This window comes from Pundamilia nyererei, unplaced genomic scaffold (genome assembly GCF_000239375.1).
Source record: "Pundamilia nyererei isolate P.nyererei 1_Seehausen unplaced genomic scaffold, PunNye1.0 scaffold00186, whole genome shotgun sequence".
Classification (NCBI taxonomy): Eukaryota; Metazoa; Chordata; class Actinopteri; order Cichliformes; family Cichlidae; genus Pundamilia; species Pundamilia nyererei.
In genome coordinates, this window is record NW_005187587.1 from 404,471 (window position 1) to 410,406 (window position 5,936).

A 5,936-nucleotide genomic window follows, 5' to 3' on the forward strand; every position below is an offset into this window, starting at 1 on the left:
CACCATTCTTCTCTCCTGACAGACAACCACCACATTCCTTGACGAGGAGCAGCTGTGCAGGATCTGAAACAAGGCTACCAACTGATTTTAAAATTCCCAATAAATAGTCAATAAATATTTAAACTTCTTGTGTGTGCAATCCATGCTTAAAGTGCCATGCTAAATAAAGTGCTTGATAAGGTGCTTTTAATAAAGTGAAAGGTGTGCTCCGAAGTGCTATACATATAATATAAATAAATGCAGTAAGGGAGTCCTCTTCCTTACAGGGACCATTATAGATACTTACAGTTAAGGGCATAAAGACTGGGACAATATCAGAAGAGAACCAATCGGGTTGGAAAACCATTTAATAAAACTGCTTGAAAAGTCAGGGACATTGAAAAACCAAGTGTCTTTGATCTGCCAGAAACTACTGATTGACATGTCTGATAATACCTATCATATAAAACAACAATGGGAAATGGAGCTCAATATAATGTTGGATGATGTCACATGGGAGAGTGTCTGTTGTGGCTGCCATAGAGGGGTGGGTAGTCAAATGTGGAAGGGATTTGACTACTAAATTAAGATTTTTTTTGAACTCCACTGAAAACCTTTCTATCCAAAAGTAGTGTCAGTGATAAATGTTGGAGAGGGTGTGGGTTTGTGGGGGACCAGACGCATATGTGTGTGTTTACATACAAAAGTACTGGATGGATGTCAAGAACATTATACAAAACATATTGTCAGTCAACCTCCCAATGGATCCTCTGATCTTTTTGTTGGATATCTTTCCTGATGGTTTCTCCTATGAGCAGCACTTTCTCCTGCATCTCCTCCTCATGACTGCAAGAAAAATGATAACAATTCACTGGCTCAAACCAGAAACACCCATGGTTGCCCAGTGGCTTCTGAAAACTAGACATGTCTATACGATGGAACGGATAACAGCTCAACTACAACTAAAAGTGCCAACCTTTGAGGAAAAAATGGAGACTAAATATAAAATATCTTGAAAGGACACTCAAGCCTTAACGTCTGTGCTTAGGTATTGGTATGTATGTATATGTGTATATATGTTTTTTCTTTTAAATTAAGTTTTTGAATAACCCTCACCATTATATGCTGCAGATTTGGTCTCAGGTCATGTTGTTGATGTGAATTGCCTTGTTATTTTTGGCAATAAAAGTAAAAAAAAATTTTAAAAAAGCCATTCAATGTAATTATTAAACTACACGCAGACACATAATTATTGAGCAGTTGATCAGTATTTCACACACAGTACATGTGCGTCACACTAATAAGGTTAGTTAGCCTCTACTGGCCTTTTTATGTATATTCATTTTCTTTATTTTTTTATTTTAAGTGTATTTACTATTACATTTTTCAGTTGCTAAACTTATTACTTTTTTTTTCTTTTTTTTTCTACTATTGGTGGAATTGAGGAAAACATGGTTAAAATCGAAATGAATTGTTAACATAAGATATTTGGGTTGTTAAGTTCTGTTTGCATTCTTCATTCTCTATTTATGGTCTTTATGTTTACATTTTTTCTACCATCATTGAAACTGAGGGCTACAATGTATAATTTAAAAACCTGGATGCCAAAGGAGGGAAAAGCTCCTTATCTAAATCTTCATTTATTAAGAAAACAGACACAATGCATGACTGCTTCCCTGATGCTTGTGCCATAGCGTCACTGTTAAACCTGCCATTACTTTGTCACATTTTTCACTGATACTGTTTTATGTGTTGTGTAAAATGTCTTGCGAATCATTTCCCATTTATTCAGCACTTACATATTCATAGAATAAAAGCGTTACAGGTGTTACCTTTATTTTCCAACATACCTGAGTTACCGAGTCACTTTTCCATCACACTTCTAGTAACATTTTGTTTGAATATTATGTCGATAATAAAACTAATTTAAAAAATCAACTAAACAAACCAATATCAGCCAAAGTGCTTCACGTGGTTTTGCTTTTAATTGTTATTCTACAGCACATTCGTATGTATATCATTTGTTTATACTCCCTGTAGTTTTTGGCAGGGAAAAAAAGTTGGGCGGATGTTGGCACAATGTATGTTTTTCTAACACATCTTTATAATTTAATGGTTTTGTCCCTGTATTCAAACTGCAAGAGCAAATAGCAAGTCCAATCCTGTTTCATGGTTTTGAGCCACTTTTAGGCATAGAGGATCGCTGATACATAAGCTTAAAAATAGACATATTTAACATATTTTATCTTTTAGGCATTATTTGTTTTAAAACTATTAAAATACAGTTACATGAAATAGAAAGTAAACCCCGTTTTTACTTGTAATGTTTTATGTATCAGGACAAAATAAAAAGGACATCTGGTCATTACCAAGTTTGAAGATTACTTAAATACTGAGATGAATAACAGTACATGTCATGTTCCACCGTATCACTATTCATTTAACAAAAATGAATCTAAAGTGTAGAAGCGGTGTGTACACAGCGTAGCTCAGTAGCTTGTAGAACTACCTTTAGATGCAAGAACTTAAAGTAATCAATTTATCAGTCTCTCACGTCATTGTGGAAGACTTTTGGCCCACTCTTCTTTACAGCGTTGCTTCAGTTCATTGAGGTTTGCAGGCATTCATTAATGCACAGCTCTCTCGAGGTCCCACTACAGCATTTCAATCAGGTTGAGGTCTGGACTGGACCATTGCAAAAACCTTGATACTTTTTCAGCTATTCTGTTGTAGATTTGCTGATGTGCTCAGGATCATTATCCTGTTTCCACATTTTAGCTTTCAGACAAATGGCCGTACATTTGACTCCAGAATACTTTGGTATACAGAAAAGTTGATTCAGTGACTCACCTCTACCACTGTGCTTGACTCTGTGCTTGCTGCTATGCTGTATTTGGTGCATTATGGCCAAACATCTCCATTTTTTTTTATCTGTCTAAAAGACATTGTTCCAAAAGTCTTGTGGTTTGTTCAGATAAATCGTTGCAAATTTAAGCTCTGCTGCCATGTTCTTTTTAAAGACAAGAGGCTTTCTCCTGGCAACCCTTCCAAACAAACCATACTTTTTTTTTTTCGTACTGTCATGAATTTTAATGTTTATCAAGTTTAACATGTTGACTGAAGTTCTCCTGGGAAGACCATGGCAGCTGTCTTGTATGTTGTTAACAGTCTTTTTAATTCTAGGAGGGTTTGAATACTCGCTGAATACTTTTATAAAGGTGTTCATAGTGACTGATGATCAGCTAATCAAGAGTGTTTCAATAGCAGCCTCTGCCTGCTTCTTACTTTCTCTAATCCTTAAGATCTAAGAAGGTGCTAATTTTAAGTCCTGCTGAGGCTCATTCTGGGTAAAATCTCATTTTTCTCAGCTATGAAATGTGTCCTTGTTGTGGTGTCACAACTGTGAATGAATGCCATATCTTTATTTACACTTGAGCCCATGTCTGGTATTCCGGAGGTCAGTGTGGGTCAGCTGCTAACCTACTGCCACCATCACTAAAATGTCTGTTTTCCGCCTCTCAAAGTCCTGTGATGAATGTATGTGAGGTTATATTTTACAACCCAAACAGTCAAATGGCAAATGATCAATGACTTGTACCAGCATACTAATTAGTTTGTGTACTGGAGAACTGTAGGAAGCAACTTAACATCCTATAATTATGTAATTTTATCAAAATATTGAATTCAATTAAACATATATGCATTCGGAAACCCTTTACATATTTAAAAAAATGCTCACAATAAAAAGCTAAGGAACAAAAAAGTTCTTCATTGAGATGTTTTTATCAAGCAACAAGCGGCTACCTAGAGTCAGGTTGGGGCACAGTACTGAAGAGCGAGCTAAATGTGCTAAGATTTTTAAAAAGCACGGTCACGGGAAATTAAAATGAACTTTGTGAAGTGCAGAGAGAAAGTGCTGAAGATTTAAAACATCATTGCATAAAAGATGCTGAACAAAGAAGGCTATCACTCATTTCTGCAACACTATGCCCTGTGGTCACCACTTGTTTGGAGGCGATTTCTTTCTACAATAGCACAATGACAATTTAAAGGCCTCGATTTCAGAAAAAGCTGCAATACAGTATTATTCTTATGCAAGGTGCTTTAGGAAGCTAGACCCAAAAAAAGTCAGCTGCTGATGTATAATAATAAGCATTATTATTTCCACTATTTAAAATGACCTCATTCCTTTCTTTTGTCGTTATAACCGATTTGACAAGTAAATGGTGGCTATTGATAAGATAAGAAAAGAAAAAAATTATTTTGTACTCAAGTTTTGTGAGTAAAAAAGTGAAGTTTTGAGGGGGTTTAACTTTTGTGGAATGAGTGATTTGGAGAGTGGCAGGACTTTATGATGCTTTCCACCATATGGATGGAAATTCTGTACATGTAATTTAGAAAGCACTTTAGTGACTGCAGTTCTGTCACCGCAAAGCTGCTTGTACTTTGGTCTAAGTTGTAAATATTCCATCAGAGCCCTTCACGGTGTGAGTCTTCCAGTTTCAGTATGAGTCAGCGGTCAAAGAGAGAGACCCTACAGATAGACCTGCTCTCCGTGCTGATCCAGAAATATATATTTTGTGTGCTTTTGGTTGTAAAAAATAAACATTTTGTTGTTATTACTGTTATTATTTCTTACCCAGCATGTGAGTAGTACTAATTACATGACTCTATACTAGTCCTCAGTAGAGCAGTAGTTAAACATTTTGACATTTCACTCATTTGTGAGGTTGCGTCAGGAAGGCCATACATCTGGCATAAGAATCTGACAAATATAGCATGTGTTGCTACCTGCTGTGGTTTGATGCCTTATGAATAAAGAAACAGCTGAAAGCAACTTTTTTTTAAATTTAGATTATTTAATCTGTAAAGGAATAACAACGACTATGGTAGTAATTCCTTTTTTGTTTGCTATTTCAAGGTACTGCTCCTAATCAACAGCTTCAACCTCAAGCTTTTAGACTCTGAACCTTTGAACAGAGCTTATGGTTAGCTGAACTCAGCTAACACCTGTTGCTGGGTGATACTCTACAGACATAAGAGTAGGATACACATATTCTTCATATTCTTACCCTCCACGTATTTGCCCATTTCTCTGTGCAATGCATGCATCTGTAATATGGATTTGGTTATGCCAAAGCCTGGTATTTGTGTCCCAGCTGCTGCACTGAAACCCCATACTGAGTCAATTAGACCTGTACAATAGGAACATCAATTACGCCAAGCAGGCACGATCTATATAACTCAAGGGGCTCTAACGAGATTAATTCCTCTTGGATGGGATGAATTCCTTCCCAAATGTTTGTGTAGAAAAAGAGTGATTCAAGTTGACACGCTCATTAGTGCATTTCAAGACAATGTTCAGAGCCGTACAGTTGATTCTCAGTTTGGTGCCTCTGAATATAAGTAAAGGTTATCAGTCAAGGCTTTGTAGTGGACTAAGCATATTTTGTAGTTTCACAGTTAACACCAAGTAAAACCATCTCGGTAAAAATGAGTAAAGAATTTTGACTCCAGCTGGCAAAATTATTCATTATCATTATTATTAATAATAACTTTATTTGTATAGTACTTTTTAAATCAAAAAAAGCCACACATTAAATACAGACACATGCAGTCCAGCACAACTTACACACATTAGATACAGATTATGGTCAAAATTAACAGGAGAAAGATCAAAGAAACACTAAACTATAAAAAGGAGTTTTCTGCAGTCATTAAATAAAAACACACAGATTGAGCTGATCTGATAGGCTGAGGAAGTTTGAAAGTTTAAGTGCTCCAACCTCAAAAGCGTTGTTGCCTTTGGTTTTAAAATAAGAGAGTGGAACAGTTAGGAGCCCCTAATCAGAAGATCAGTGAGGCTGATTGCTGTTATAAGGTCACAGTAGCTCTGCTATAAAGGCAGGAGTGTGTGTGTGTGTGTGTGTGTGTGTGTGTGTGTGTGTGTGTGTGTG